The sequence below is a fragment of the Littorina saxatilis genome, unplaced genomic scaffold (genome assembly GCF_037325665.1).
Source record: "Littorina saxatilis isolate snail1 unplaced genomic scaffold, US_GU_Lsax_2.0 scaffold_800, whole genome shotgun sequence".
Taxonomy (NCBI): domain Eukaryota; kingdom Metazoa; phylum Mollusca; class Gastropoda; order Littorinimorpha; family Littorinidae; genus Littorina; species Littorina saxatilis.
In genome coordinates, this window is record NW_027128387.1 from 13,221 (window position 1) to 30,000 (window position 16,780).

General features: G+C 40.3%; 1 long non-coding RNA gene across 1 annotated transcript in view; it reads right to left on the reverse strand.

The window, feature by feature from the left end:
* Positions 1-11,108: 11,108 nt before the first annotated feature.
* Positions 11,109-16,780, reverse strand: part of LOC138956740 (uncharacterized) — a 6,008-nt gene continuing 336 nt past the window's right edge. Inside the window, exons 2-3 of the long non-coding RNA XR_011452779.1 lie at positions 11,819-11,869; positions 11,109-11,300 (exon numbers count right to left, since the gene is read on the reverse strand). This is a non-coding gene — a long non-coding RNA (uncharacterized lncRNA). The remainder of the gene's footprint in view (positions 11,301-11,818; positions 11,870-16,780) is intronic.

Below are 16,780 nucleotides of genomic sequence, written 5' to 3' on the forward strand. Positions count from 1 at the left end.
ATTTCAACCAATTTGGTTGAAAAATGAGGGCGTGACAGTGCCGCCTCAACTTTCACGAAAAGCCGGATATGACGTCATCAAAGACATTTATCAAAAAATGAAAAAAACGTTCGGGGATTTCATACGTAGGAACTCTCATGTCAAATTTCATAAAGATCGGTTAAGTAGTTTAGTCTGAATCGCTCTACACACACACACACACGCACACACAGACACACAGACACACAGACACACGCACATACACCACGACCCTCGTTTCGATTCCCCCTCGATGTTAAAATATTTAGTCAAAACTTGACTAAATATAAAAATTAGTAATTTTCACGCGTTAATTACTAATGTTCATGTGCCTCGTGACTGTGGGGGCTCAATGCGCATGCGCGACTGTTACACTGGCCAGAGCGAAACATCCTTCGATTCGAAACTTTTCTGGTCTATAGTTCTTTAATCCGATGCAAATTAGCAATAAGAGCTGAGCGCATGTGTAGATAAGCGTGACATACAACTGTCTGTCCGACAACTTGTTGAATAACGAATTCTATCGAAAGATATTTGTGAAAGTGTGTGAGTCTCGACCGAAGAGACCGCGTCTGCTAGTGGTCGGACCTTTAGCACATGTCCGGCAGGCCACCATTTTTCCTCTCTCGGTTCGAACATTTTCGGATCGATTGTCCTTCACTAATACACTACAAAGCAAATGTATGAGTGTGGTAGTGGACACAAATATGGGGTACGGCTGTCTGCCCGACAACTTGTCGAATAAGGAGTTATATTGAAAGATATCTGTGAAAGTGTTTGACCACAGCCGATCAAAAGTCCGTCTGCTGCGAACAGCTTCGATTCGAAAGTTTTTGGAGTCGATTATTCTTTTCTAAGATACCCAAAACAACGTTTAAGGAAAGCGCTATTGCAGAAAACTGTGAAATGCATTTTCCCGTCGGATAACTTGCTCGATAAGGCCTTCTATTAACATATATTTCAGAAATAGTGTGAGAGTGATGTTTGCTGGACGTCAAAACCTCTCAGTGCAGACTCTTAAAGTCCGACTCCTGTGACCGAAAACGAGGCAAAAATAAAAATTAGTAATTAACACTGGTAATTACTAATTTTCACGTGAAAATGGTAACCCAATGTTTTGGCACTAGTAAGCCGTCATATCTTGGGCGATTTGAAACATTTTCTTCGTTAGATATATTCCATTTAATCCACAAAGTCGTACGTCCTTAAAAATGTGGGTATTTGTTTACCCACAAAGAGATTGTATTCCACATATCCATGTTTGTTCAGTTTACTGTGTGATTTAGTGTTCTGTAGTTGGTTTATGTGTTTTTGGATGTAAAAATGTGTCATGTAGAAAGTTTACTGACTTGACATCTTCGATCATTAAACACACATTTCGCATTACCTGCTAGTCAGATTTTGGTCGTGTGACAGACGTGTTCTTGCACAGGAGATTACATTGATGTCTAACGAAGTTGTCAGGCTGAGTTAGCCATCAACTAGTCGAGTGTGGAAGAAACTCTGTCACACGGCCAAGTCTAAATAGCATTTATGTCTCACAGCTTCAACAGAGGAGAGAACAAACACGTTTTACGTAATCACGCTTTGACAACGCTATATCCACTTCAGCCATTAGTGTGGAGAGATCTACTTATTTCACGGAAGTGACCGAACAACTATAAATTACGTATCGGTATGGGCGAATGACGTCGATCACAGTCTGTATCTTTTGATGACGTCTTTCTGTGTCTGAATGCGCGAATAGTTTGTTCTTTACGCTCCATTTGTCTTCTCTGTACACAACTTTATCCTTTATAATTCAGACTGACAGGCGAGCCACTTTCAAATGGCAGCTAAACTCGCGTATGAAAACAGTACTGTCATCTGGGATGCCGTTTGCAGTATTCTCAGTGTTGAAGAATTTGTAAAGAGGAGAAATGAGTTAAAGCGAGAGATATGAAAGCCATGTGTGCATTTTTGGCCTTTTGGAGGGACGATTGCAAGTTTGACTCCGTTCTTGCCATGCTCCAAAGCGTGTAACATACAATCTTGCACACGTTTGCTTTAGTAGTGGCAAAGAAGGAAACCGTGAGACATACACACACAATATGAGTTATGCTGACTGTTAGCAAATGATAACGCAGTTGCTTCGATATTTCTTGTTCAACTGAGAGCGACAGATTTCGAAACGACGCCAGAGAGAAACGAAATGACGTAACGATATATTTGACATAAATTAAATAACGCAATTTCACTTGAATCTTAAAAACTTTGACAATGACATTTTGAAGTGAGTGGGTCGGCTTTGCAATCGCAGAGGGTGGGTGGTGCCTTGCCGTTCTGCAAAGCGCCCACCGACAAAGCTGGCTTTTCGGTATTTTTTGGAGAAAGAGTGAAGTATTTGACAGCATTTGAAGTGTCATTCTTTAGAATAAGTCACGCTGATTTTGTTAATTCCAATGTTTACTTTGTATTGTTAGTTTTTAGCATGATAAACAAAAAGGGTCACTGTCTGAACGTTCTAACATTTAGACTATCACCTACAATCAGTCGTGATTGGTCAAAAATCCATATGGGCCCATATTCAAGAAGAATCCGACAGTGGTTTTGTCGGTACGAGAAACAGAAAACTTCCGATAACCCCCTGTCGTGGAATTCACGAAGAACCGATAGCGCCTATCGTAGGCACTGTCCTACGATAAAGTTAGAGGTGCCTATCCCTACCGATAAGCACTGTTGTCGTTACGATAACTTTGATTTCAAGATTGCGGCCATCAGTTTGCAGCGTTACCGGGAAAGAAGAAATATTCTAAGACATACGATTTTGGGGGACGGGATACATGCACAAATTCATATTCCGCATGCACGATATTTTGCAGTTGACTGTTGACGGATGTGATAACTGACAACATTCAGAATGGGTGCCTAGCCTCTTGTCTCGCAAGTGATACTCGTCTTGCGGTTTCACGCGTCTGGTGCATAATTATCAAGATGTTTGCGTGGCGCCGATTTGGGGTGAGCCAGCCACGGTCAGCCAGCCACAGCAAGCGGGGCCTTGACAGGGCTCAGCTGCTGCGTCAGGCGCACGCGCAGAGCGACCGTAAACAAGGGAATTGCCCCGCTAGCTATCGGGGAGGCTGTCCGATGCCTGTGAATTCGGCAGCACGACAAAAGTTGTCGAACAGAGAGCTATTAAACTTCGGGGCGCTTGTCGTACGACATGCAATCGTATCGTCTTGCATACGCGCCATGGTGTACCGAAATGGTAAAATACACTCATAATACACACACACGCACGGTCATAACACACACACACACACACACACACACACACACGCACGCACGCATGTACATACTACGTACACACACTCGAGCACAAACACACACACACACACACACACACACACACACACACACACACACACACATACGTACGCACACACACACACACACACACACAGAGGCACACACACACGCACGCACGCACGCACGCACGCACGCACACACACAAACACACACACATACACACACACACACACACACACACACACACCTCCCAAGGTAAGAAAACAAGCCAACTTTAACAAAAAGCAGCTTTATTCCAGTGAGCGTCCCTGATATCACCACAATGTTAGACTGTCAGTGGAAGATGCTGCCACTTAACCCAAGACCAGAAGAAAAATACCCAATAAGCAATAAGTCTCAAACTCTAATAATCAATTCAACCGGAACCTGTTCTGTTTACGGTGGTTCTGTGTTGCTATCATCAGCAAGAATCACAGTTTTGATTACATGTGTCATTCAGGCGTTTGCTTTGAATTTCACGATCTAAAAACAAGACACTGGACATATCATTTCATTCGCCTGAAGCCCAACGTTAATTAATACAACATGAACGAACTTTCAGAGAAGCTATATACATAGGGGCGGGGATATAGCTCAGTTGGTAGCGCGCTGGATTTGTATTCAGTTGGCCGCTGTCAGCGCGAGTTCGATCCCAGGTTCGGCGGAAATTTATTTCACAGAGTCAACTTTGTGTGCAGACTCTCTTCGGTGTCCGAACCACCCCCCGTGTATACTACATTGGGTGTGCACGTTAAAGATCCCACGATTGACTAAAGGGTCTTTCCTGGCAAAATTGCTTAGGCACAGTTAATAATTTTCTACCATACCCGTGTGACTTGGAATAAGGCCGTGAAAGGTAAATATGCGCCGACATGGCTGCAATCCACTGGCCGTATAAAATTTCATCTCACACGGCATCACTGCAGAGCGCCTAGAACTGTACCCACGGAATATGCGCGATATAAGCTTCATTGATTGATTGATTGATATACACTATATACAATATAATTAAAACAGCAAAAACAACTAATTTCACATAACCGTGCATTTTGACAAATATATTATACTGAGCTACATTATGAATACATTAACTGAATAAATAGGAGCGAATTTGGTATGCTTACATCAAAAGTGCCATGCATAAAGACAAAAGGCAATACGATTGAACATATAAAAAAATATAAATAAAATAACAATGACGCAGGAAAGATTGTGTGCACAAGTATTAAATAACAAGACAAGCAAGTGTTTTATACAACACCTCTCCCATTACAGTGAAACCCTTATTAAAAGACCCCCCCCCCCCACCCCAAATAGCAGACTCTATCCGTACCTCTTAAGACCCCCCGCCCGATAGAAGACACCCTCGACAACTCGACTACCCCCACCCCACCCAGATGGAAGAATTCATTCCTTTAAAAGTCCACTTTTCTCAGATTTGTTTTTACAAAGCATCTGTTAATGTACCCCCATCTTAAGACTCTCTCCCTTTTAATGCCCCACTCCGCCTCATGAGGTTTACAGAACGATGACATCTTTCAATAAAACAGCATAATATAACTAACCTTATGGGACACACTCACAATAGCATTCAACAACATTAAATGACACTTACAGATCACTTGATTTGCTATTTAGCACGCGTACACCTCACACCGATTCTCGTGGTTGATTCAACCCCCGACCCATCGGGGCCCCGTGTGACCCACTTTTTCATACATGATCAATTTAGTCGTTTGCGCTTTCAATCCTACTCTATATCTGCAAAAGCATGTTGTTTTGCACCTCTGAATCTAAAATACAATTCCAGTACAACGTTATAACAAATGACTGATAGTGACACAAAACAGAGTGGCGGCATCTTCAAAGAAACTAGCTGTTTGCGGGAAATTCGTCTGCTTTGGCATGGTAAGATGCAACTCATTTGATGTGATAGTCGCCCTGTTGCGGAAGTACGTTTTTATGTGCACAATTCCAAATCTTCACAGGCACAGCAACTCACAGTATCAAATGGTTGAAATCTAAGTCCACCAGCATTTCAAAAAAGCCGAAGTTGTATCGTTTTTGGTAGCCCACATCCCCGTCATCAATTCAAAAGAGCTGCGAGTTGCACACACCATTTGACCCTATCGCCGGTTTGCTTGGCATACGGGAGATGGAGGATGGCTTTAAGACCAGATCTTCTTAGATTAGTTCAGGTCTTCAAAGGAGGGTTCTACTGAATATGAAAACCATGGGGACGTCGATTTCCTTCTAATTGATGATTTTCAGAAATAATTCTGTCAAGATTTGCAAGCGGAAGGAAGTTGCGCACCACTAACAAAACCTCGCACAAACAACCTTAACACGAAACACATGGTCTAACGGGAAACACATGGTCGACCAGTTTAAGCCACAAGCGCAGCGAATAACTGACTTCGATTTATATGCTTTACAGTGTCAAATCGATATGATGCATTTCTATTTCGAAAAGCTGTACATCGGAGCTACGATCGTTACAGCGATCGCTAAGCACGCGTGTAAAACAACGGTTGTCGGCTGAAACTCGGGGCAAGCGATCCGGCATTGGTATAACTTATCGTAAACTTCGATGTGTATATTTTCGAAAGAAATTGGGTCATATCGCGCGGACACTGCATAACATACTCGTACACATCGCAGTCAGTCATTTGCTGCGATCGTTGTTTTTTTTTCCGTTTGAAAATGTGTTTCCTGTTTAAGGTAGTTTGTACGAGGTTTTGAAATTTAATTATAATTCCCTCATCGACAACTATAGTTCGGTTTGGGCGTATCGTTTCCGAATAGGCATGTATTTCAATTTGGTTAAGAATGTTATGTCCTTCAAAGAGGTATTCAGAAGCCTTTTTGTAAGAAAATGAGTGGTGTAGCTACCAAGCATTAAAAAAGGCCAATGTCACTTAGTGAACAGTGGTAGTTAAAATAGTGTGTGCATGTGTGTGTGTGTGTGTGTGTGTATGTATGTATGTGTGTGTGTGTATATGTGTGTGTGTGTATATGTGTGTGTGTGTGTGTATGCGTCTGTGTGTATGCGTGTGTGTATGTGTGTGCGTGTGCGTGGGGGTGTGTGTGTGTGTGCGTGTGTGTGTGTGTTTAAACGAGAGAGAGAGAGAGAGAGAGAGAGAGAGAGAGAGAGAGAGAGAGAGAGAGAGAGAGAGAGAAAGAGAGAGAGAGAGAGAGAGAGAGAGAGAGAGAGAGAGAGAGAGAGAGAGAGAGAGAGAGAGAGAGAGAGAGAGAGTATACTTTATTACCAAAGGATAGAGGTTTTAGGCAAAGCCTAATATGACAACCTGTCCCTTATACAAATACTTAATACAGACGCACATACTCATAATTATAACAAGGAAAACAAATCATATTTCCTTATACACACTACAAAAGGGAAAAACAGTTATATCAAACAAAATATAGTGTGGAAATTGTAACACGGTTGCATATATTAAGATCCAAAACAACCGATGAGAAAAAAAAGCCTGCACTTGCATTATAATTCATATATCTTGTTGGGAGATATTGTTATGATCATCTGCATGTATAATATGATTATCAATATATATATACAAGAAGAAACAAGTCGCGGAAGGCGAAATTACTACATTTAGTCAAGCTGTGGAACTCACAGAATGAAACTGAACGAACTGCATTTGTTCACAATGACCTTAGTCCGCCGCTAGTACAAAAGGCGAGCCTGTTTAGCGCGGTAGTGGTTGCGCTGAGCAGGTTATCACGCTTTTCTGTATCTCTATTCTTTTTAACTTTCTGAGCTTGTTTTTAATCCAAACATATCATATCTATATCTTGTTGGAATGATAAACACACATGGAATAAGATGAACCTGTTTTTAAATCGATTTGGGAAATTTGATTTTAATCATAATTTATATTTTTTAGTTTTCAGAGCTTGTTTTTAATCCAAATATAACATATTTATATGTTTTTTTTTATATCAGAAAATGATGAAGAATAAGATGAACGTAAATTTGGATCGTTTTATAAAAACATAATTATAATTACAATTTTCGGATTTTTAATGACCAAAGTCATTAATTAATTTTTAAGCCTCCAAGCTGAAATGCAATACCAAAGTCCGGCCTTCGTCGAATATTACTTGGCCAAAATTTCAATCAATTGTATTGAAAAATGAGGGTGTGACAGTGCCGCCTCAACTTTTACAAAAAGCCGGATATGACGTCATCAAAAACGTTTATCCAAAAAATGAAAAACCTTTCTGGGGATATCATACCCAGGAACTCTCATGTAAAATTTCATAAAGATCGGTCCAGTAGTTTACTCTGAATCGCTCTACACACACACACACACAGACACACACAGACACACACAGACACACACACACACACTTACACACACACACACACACATACACCACGACCTTCGTCTCGATTTTCCCTCTATGTTAAAACATTTAGTCAAAACTTGACTAAATGTAAAAAAGGCAAACAACTATCAGACATGAAAAATATTCTATTTACTCATCAAGCGGGAATGGAACTGGAGGCTAAACGATTTCACAAATGTGGCATTTAGGATTTGTAGGGGTAGGGAATTCCAGAGAGACGCTCTTGAGAAGGCTACACTTGAATAATACAAGTCTAGACTAAGGACAGGGGGGTCAGATTTTGTGATCGTAGATATCTAGGAGCATCATTGCTTTATACATAAAAACCGCCTTGTTAAGCGTCAATTGAAATTAAGGAGCTTTAATATATCATCTGTTGTGTAATTCGGCTCGTGCAGAATTAGTTTTGACGCACGGCAATGAAGAGAATTGAGTCGTTTTAAATCAACATCAATACAGTTGTCCCTAAGTGTTGAAGCAAAGTTGACATGCTGCATTATGTGGGCGTAATAAAACAACTTGTGTGCTTCAAATGCCTTAATTAACGTTGACACTAAACACAAATTCTTAGATACAAATTTGCAATTGAGTTAAACCAGTTGACAGTTGTATCTGTAAGAGTTTTAATTGGTGCTTTTGTCTACTTGTCATCACTATACTTTTGGTTTTAATGGGGTGAACAATCATAGCATTAGCGGTGCACCATTATGTTATCTTATCTAGACTTGTTTGAAGAGATTGGTTAACAGATTCCAAAGACTTCTGACTTGTGTAAACAGATGAATCATCCGCAAATAACTCAAATCTTACTTTCTCATCTGACACATGTAAAGGTTTAATCATTTGTGTACATACAGAACAATATATGTCTTAATACAGAACCTTGAGGCACCCCACTTATGACAAAATCATTTGACGGAGTTTTACAGTTAATTGATACAAATATTATTGTGTCCGTTTTAAAAGATATTATTAAAAAAAAGGCAGAAACAGAGTCGCTTTTTAAATTTATGTGTAATTTCTTAATTTCTTTATTAATAAGGAGTGGTCTACAAGGTCAATAGCTTTCGTTAAGTCCAGGAATAATGCTCCAGTTGTGCTTAAATTACACGCCTAAATTTCAAACAAAAAAACACTGCTTAGTGCAGAAAAACGTTCACAACCATACCTGAACTAATCTGTTTTTAGTATGCTTCTGATTCTTTTCTGTAATAAAATTCTAGCCAGTATACCTTCACATCGCATTTGACTTCTGGGTACAAAATCGGGCGTAACAAGCGCCTGGGTACGTATATTGGGCGTTACGTGTCTCCACCGTGGAGCAGTGTGCCAGGAGTGCGTATAGCAACATCCAGACTGAAATGGGTGAAGCGATTTCATTTGATCCATATATTCCAGTAGGTGTTTTTGAATATACTTCTCCAATGGTTTAGAGAGAGAGAGAGAGAGAGAGAGAGAGAGAGAGAGAGAGAGAGAGAGAGAGAGAGAGTGAGAGAGAAAAAGAGAGAGAGAGAAAGAGAGAGAGAGAGAAAGAGAGAGGGAGAGAGAGAGAGAGAGAGAGAGAGAGAGAGAGAGAGAGAGAGAGAGAGAGAGAGAGAGAGAGAGAGAGAGAGAACTCAGAACTCAGAACTTTATTACATAAGGATAAAGGTTTTAGGCTTAGCCTAATCTTCCAACCTGTCCTTGGAACATATACAGAGAATAATTGTAAACAAAAGCAAAGACTGCGCACATACCTCATCAAAGTATTAAACTAATAAAACATCAAAATAATGGTCGAGTATAAACATAAAAAAATATTGGACTCACAAAGTCATATAGAACAAAACCAGACACAAACAAACGTAAATGTTTTTTGAGATTTCTTAAAAAAGTACAGCAATGTATTGCCGAACAGGGTCATATACAGGCAGCTAAAGTTTTAAGAAGAAGGGGGAGGGGGACGAGGGATTACACATTCAGATTAACTACATATACAATATTTTAAAAACAAACAACCACTTAAGAGCATTGCATACATTATCCGAGTACACAATGGAAACTAAACATCAGGGGCAGTTTATAGTGTGATCAAATGTGTGTGCAACTGCCTTTTAAAGGCCTTTAAGGATGCGGATCGTTTGATTTCTATTGGCAAAGAATTCCACAGAGATGATCCTGAAAAAGCTAAGCTGGATTTATAAAGATCTATACGAGGAATTGGAGGAAGTAAATTTTGAGACCCATACCTCTTCGTAACATGTGTAAAATAGGATTGCACATAACTGGGCACATCACCATGAACTAATGTATACATAAAGACAGCCTTATTGTATGCAAGGTGGGTTTTTAGGGGAAGGAAATTAAGGCTGTTTAACTTCATTTCTGTAGACATGTGCGATTCATACAGGATAAGTTTTGCAGCACGACGGTACAAAGAATTGAATTTTAATAAGTGAACATCACTGCAGCCATCCCACTATGTCGAAGCAAAATTATTATGAGGCATTATTAACAGCTATTGTGTTTTCAGCGTAGCAATAGGGCCCGATATTTAGACGAGACAAGTATAATGCCGACGAGTCGAAGACGAGTCGCATTATACTTGTTCGAGTCTAAATATCGGACCCTATTGCTACGCTGAAAATACAATAGCGATTATATAGCTGTTATGACCTTGATTTGTTGTTCCAAACTTACAAAATGACAGTTTTTGCGTCGATGCGTTGATCTCAGGTTTTGATAGCAGACAAACTTCTTACGTGCATCATGTTTGCGCAGACATGCACACCGCTACACGGCTGACTTTGGAAGAAAAACTGACTCCAAGTGCATTCGACTTCACAACACAGTTGTTGAAACAGCTTTTTAAGTTGTCAGTGTATGCTGTTGTCGATAGAAACATCGCCGTGGTACAGATGGGTAAACCGGAATCATGCGTCGGCCATTTTTCTCAATATGCTTTTGGATATTGAGTAAAATGGCCGACTTCCGTAGCATTATGCTTTGATGATCGGAAGAGACCATCCAATCACAGCCCCCGAATTCCCCCACGTGTCCATCAGAATAGCTATATATGAGCATGAACGAACATTGTTAATGTTTCAGACTTCGCATAATGTTTGTGTTTTGACAACAAATACAAATTCCTTGATAACACTTTGCAGAGGTTGCTTATGTGTGTTTGCCATTTCATTTCTTCATCGACAGTTACACCAAGTATGTGATGTTCTTTAAGAGAAAGAAAGATAGAGAGAGAGAGATAGAGAGAAAGATAGTGAGAGAGAGAGAGAGAGAGAGAGAGAGAGAGAGAGAGAGAGAGAGAGAGAGAGAGAGAGAGAGAGAGAGAGAGAGAGAGAGAGAGAGAGAGAGAGAGAGAGAGAGAGAGAGAGAGAGAGAGAGGGGGGGGGGGGGGCGGTCAGAATTTGACGAACTGCATTTTTAGGATGAAAATTATCTATCTCTTCGAACGCATGCGTAATCGTCGGATATGTTTTCCTTTTTAGCGTAATTTGATGGTTGTGCGTAGGCGGCGACTTGGAGGGTCGGATTCACTCTCAATCCATCAATGTCCTCATAATTGCTTCCTGGAACTTGGCCAACTGAAACAAATACATTGCATAAAGGTCAGAGTAAAAGAGCATCCGCGCTGCAGTCACACGAGTGTGTGTGTGTGTGTATGTGTGTATGTGTGTGTGTGTGTGTGTGTGTGTGTATGTGTGTAAAGTGTGTGTGTGTGTGTGTGTGTGTTTTTCAGAGAGAGAGAGAGAGAGAGAGAGAGAGAGAGAGAAACAGAGAGAGAGAAACAAAGAGAGAGAGAGATAGAGCGAGAGATAAAGATAGAGTGAGAGAGAGACAGAGTAAGAGAGACAGAGTGAGAGAGAGAGACAGAGAGTGAGAGAGAGACAGAGAGAGAGAGAGAGAGAGTGACAGAGAGAGAGAATGACAGAGAGAGTGGGTGACAGAAAGAGACAGTGAGAGAGAGACAATGAGAGAGAATGAATGAGAAAGAGAGAGAGTGAGACAGAGCGAGATAGGGAGAGAGAGTGAAAGAGAGAGTCAGAGAAAGAGAGAGTCAGAAAGAGACTATTGACACCACATTGCTTAAGGCTATACTTACTGGTTGGCCCGGAAGATACGTAGTCGGGGTTTATAATCTCGTTGTAGTAATCTGGAAAAACATAACAATTCCCCATGAAATGGTTGATCCTGTGATTTGAATTGTTGATTAATTAGGGAACAGAGTATTTCAACACTAGACATGTTGAGATGACTTCCGTATAATGCAGTCAGGGGTAGAGGATGGGGTCATATAACAAAGATGTTCTTTGAAAAGTACTGGGATGGAAAAAGGTAAAAACAAGAATGCTTGATAGCTATTATGCATTTCATTATTCAGTTAAGTAAATTAGGCAGAATGACAAACCCCTGCAATAATGCAACTAACGGTGCTTGAATATCTTTCTGTGTAAACGATTTTGTAAACATCAGAACTATCTAGATGTTTACATTATTACGCATCCTTCAATTTGAACACATGACAAAATGCCGCCGCCTTTGTTTGTGTGCGAGGAGTAGGAATTGTGTGATGAATGAATTTCGTGACTACAGACACAAGTGTCAAGTCGCAAATCAATTTAGTAAAAATATCAGTTTGCACAGAACACCATCATGCTATTGTTAGCCAGTATGTGTTCACGTGGACGTCACAGGCGAATCGTCTTATTCGGAGTAAAAGCCTGGACCGATTTGTAATGGTTAAAGCAAGTTGTCTGGTTACAAAGTCCCATGATCGTTTTGAGACCGTTTCTTTACGCTCTTGAAAAACACGAAAACAGAATAAAATTGTAAAAAAATAATAATTCGAAAACGCCTTTCAAAAAGCAATAACATTTGTTTGTTCGATTGATAGCCCTAAAATGTATTTTATGACATATTGTCATCATTTTCACGAGTTTTCATTCACAAGCAGCTGGGAAATAAATGTCATGTTCCCCATGCAATAAATCCCCGGTTACCATAGTTGCAGGAAGCAGGTTATTATGGGTTATTTCTTATACGCTGACTGTTAGCAAATGATAACAAGACATGGCGAGAAAAAAGATATCAAGCATGAGCCTTTTAGGCGAATGCTGATATCGTTTGTGAGACATGTCTGTTGTCATTTGCTAACGGTCAGCATATTAGAAATACCGGTTTTATTACCGTTTAATTCGACCAAAAGAAATTTCGAAGCGTCCCCACGAATTAGACAGAACAGCCGCAATGGGAACTTGACCTGATTATGCCTGTCAGTCAAAGAATTCTCGTGACCTGAGTCAGCCAATCAGAGTAACACACCTGACGTGATGAATATCCACAGGTCAAATGCGTTTGACACACAACTATCTCACAAGATAAACGATGTTGGACATGCGTTTCGGTTGCTTCGCTTTTCTTGTTGAACAGAGAGCGACAGATTTAGAACCGACTCCAGACGGATGGTAAATGACGTAAAGATACATTTGACGTAAAGCGAGTGACGCAATTTCACTTGATTTTTGCGAACTTTGATCATTTAAACTTCAAGTGAGCGGTCGGCATTGCACACTCCGACGATGGGCGGTGCCATGCTGTTTCGAAACGCACCCACCGACAAAACTCGCTTTACGGTATTTTTTTTTTAGATAAAGAGAGTATTATCTGACAGCATTTGAAGTGTCATTCATTAGAATAAATCACGCTGATATTGTTGAATTACATTTTTAATTTGTCGTATTAATTCTTAGCGTGATAAACAAAAAGGGTCCCTGCCTGAACGTTATAACATTTAGAGGGTCACCTAGAATCCGTCCTGATTGGTCAAAAAGCCATATGGGGCACTGAATTGGTAATAAACATGGATAATCAAAAGCAAACCCAATAGAAACGCTCGGGGATTCTTCGGCTCTTAGGCCAACAACAAAAATTGTCTGTTTCTGGTAACATGGCTAAAAAAAATAGGGTCGGTAGGTCGTGATTTTTTTAAATTTTTTTTTAAATTTTTTTTTTACCCCAAATGTAGACCAATAAAACTAACTTTAAAAATCGCGCAAAGAGACTGGATTCACTATACATAGAGACAAGACACTCAACACATTTACAAATCGTCAGCGGACTTTCGGTTTCACACGTTTTTGTTGTTTATTTTCTCACCCTGTCCTTTACCACCAAAAAGAGAAAAAAAAATTGAGTTTGGAAAAAAAAAGTTTAGGGTCGGCGCCAAAATTTAGGGTCGGTCGGGTGACCAGAAACAGACAATTTTTTGTTGTTGGCCTTATCATTGGCGTTTCCCCAGACCTAAACAGACAGCATTCCAAAGTTCCAAAAACGAACTGGCAAACTGGCAAAAGTTAACACAAAACAAAACTACTTCATGAAAGGTCATAAATGCATCACAAACAAATGAAACCTAGCGATATGTTTTGTCTTCTCACAAAGTCATGGAGTGCGTGCGTCTGTGTTTCGATAAACAGACGTTCGGAGAAACATACACGAACGTCAACTGAGTTCAAGTCAAACCAATTGACGCCTGACACACAAAATGTGACCCGTGCACAAGACGTTGTATCAATAAACGAAGCGCAAATAAGAAATGATAATAAAAGCAAAGAACAGAGCAACAATATATGCAAACATCTTACAAAGACGAGCAAGCAGACTGACAGGTCTAATGAAAAACAAAGAGGCAATGAGCTGGAAACAAGATCGCGATTCTTTCCTTCGCTGCACGACGCATATCTTCTGTGACCTTTGACCAAACGTAGCCTCCACATTTGATCACTAAGCTTAATATTTATGTTCTGCGCGAACTTAGAATCCGGTTTCATTCTAGAATGGACCGGGTCCAGGTTGGAATTCTAACCCTGCGCAAGTACAGGGGTGCCATTCTAGAATGAAACCCTTGTTGCTGGTCCATTCTAGAATCGTCCGTGCGCAAGGTTGGAATTTGGGTCCAAGTTGGAATAGTCATTTCAGTTAGACTATCACACAGCCAAAGCCACAAATGTGGATTTTCTGTTTGTTTTTGTTTTTTGTGTGTTTGGTTGGGTGTTTTTTTCGGGTTTTTTACACTTTACTCAAAGACATCGTGAATTGGGATTGTGATGTTCTGAAAGTGATTACGATTTTGAGAGACACTCAGCACTGATCGCTACGAACGGAAATTTCCGGACTGACAGTGTTTTGCCGATCTCGCTTGTAACTTTTAATCTTATTCATATACATGAAGTTGGTCTTCTGAATTGTGAAGATAAAGTCTTTAGCTTTGTATCGATATATAATGTGACTATATAGTTTGAGCAAGGGAAAGTTTTTTTTTTTTTTTTTTTAAACTAGCTTTAACGTTCTATCAGGCATGCGCCTCTCAAGAACGGTGCTGCTTTGACCACAAGACTCGCAGCCATAGCAAACCCCTCGTTATGAGCGCCGACCACAACGAAAGCAATTGGCTGCGGTGGGCCCCACGAAAATCGGCAAAGGCGAGGCTAGTTTCTGTAGAAAATCGTCTCTGTTTTCTCCAAAATGACATATCATCCCATAACTGGCGTTTGTATTTCGACATAAGGTCTTGTGGCATCTAATCATCGATTTCATTCTTTCATTTGATTCATTTGTGAACGCTGAGCTTCGAGTATTTACGCTTTTACAGTGAAATGTGTGAAAATTCTGACTTTCCACAGTTATTATCGAAAATCAAGTTTATCAAACCATTTTTAGTGAATTGGAATGTCGTTACTAATCATTAGTTGACATCTACCTCAAGTGGTGTCATCTTGAGTTACGCGGTTGAATTGCAATTCGTCAATCTCTGCCGTCACTGGGCACTGAGAACGTCAGAGGAGCCTGTATTTTTTTCAAGGGCAATTAGAGGTTATTTGAAAGTATGACATGGTATAATGTTGTGATTTTGGAGAGAAAAATTAATTGACTGTCATTGCAATGAGGCTTGGTCAGAAATAAAGGGTATTCACTGATTTTAAGCTACAATTCAGTTGCTTGGAAATGACAGACCTCCAATCCATTTGTAAATCAAGTGAACTCTCTTGAATGATTGGTACTTCCTCTACAAATAAATGTGCACCAGGATATAATTCTTGGAACTTTGTTCTTTTGTGTAGTAGTAATGCAGGGTTGTAGGAGTTTGAAACGTGGGCATATCACAGTTTGGAAGGTAGGGATTCTGATAGATTAAATAAAAACTGTCAAACTTTTAGGCATGGAATTCCCCTTTGAGAGTATTTGTTGTGGTAGTACTACTACTATGAATTGCTTTCAATGTTTTCCCATAATATTATAAAACCAGACAAAAGTTGTTGTTGATTTCTGTTTTTGTTAATGTCAACTTTTTTTAAAACCTGTGACAACAGTTCTATAACTCACTCTGTCCTTCTGTTGGTCTGTCTGTCGGTTAGTCGGTCTGACCGTCTGTCTGTCTGTCTGTCAAAAAAATTGTCAAAAAACCGGACATTTCCGAGAGGGAGACAGCGCTGACATTGCAAGCGGCCGCAACCGGCTCTCATCACAAAAACAACTGCCCTGCAAACATTACCGCCCTGGTAGTCCCCCTTGCTATGGTCTGCCTTTGTTTATTGCGTACTCAGGAGTGTCAACTTTCTTGACATGACACTGATGACATCGCAAGATCGCTAAAGGATTTTTTTCAGGGGTAGACAAATCAGCCCCATTTTATCAAAGGGAAGGTGCAGGTGGAGATAATTCAAGGGAAGACAACTCTGTCTTACCTACAAACATTACGGGCCCCGGCGACTGGTGAATCCGGTTTCATTCTAGAATGGCACCCCTGTACTTGCGCAGGGTTAGAATTCCAACCTGGACCCGGTCCATTCTAGAATGAAACCGGATTCTAACTTCGCGCAGAACATTTACAACTCAAAACCGAGGGAATGAAATACTGAGAAGAACCTACAGAACTGTGCATGCTCAGACCTGACATATTTATCCCAACATTTTATGAACTCAAAATACATAAAGTTGCTTTCACACGCCAGCTTTGATTGCAACAACGTGCTGGGGCCCCACATCATGTGTTGTCAAAACGGAA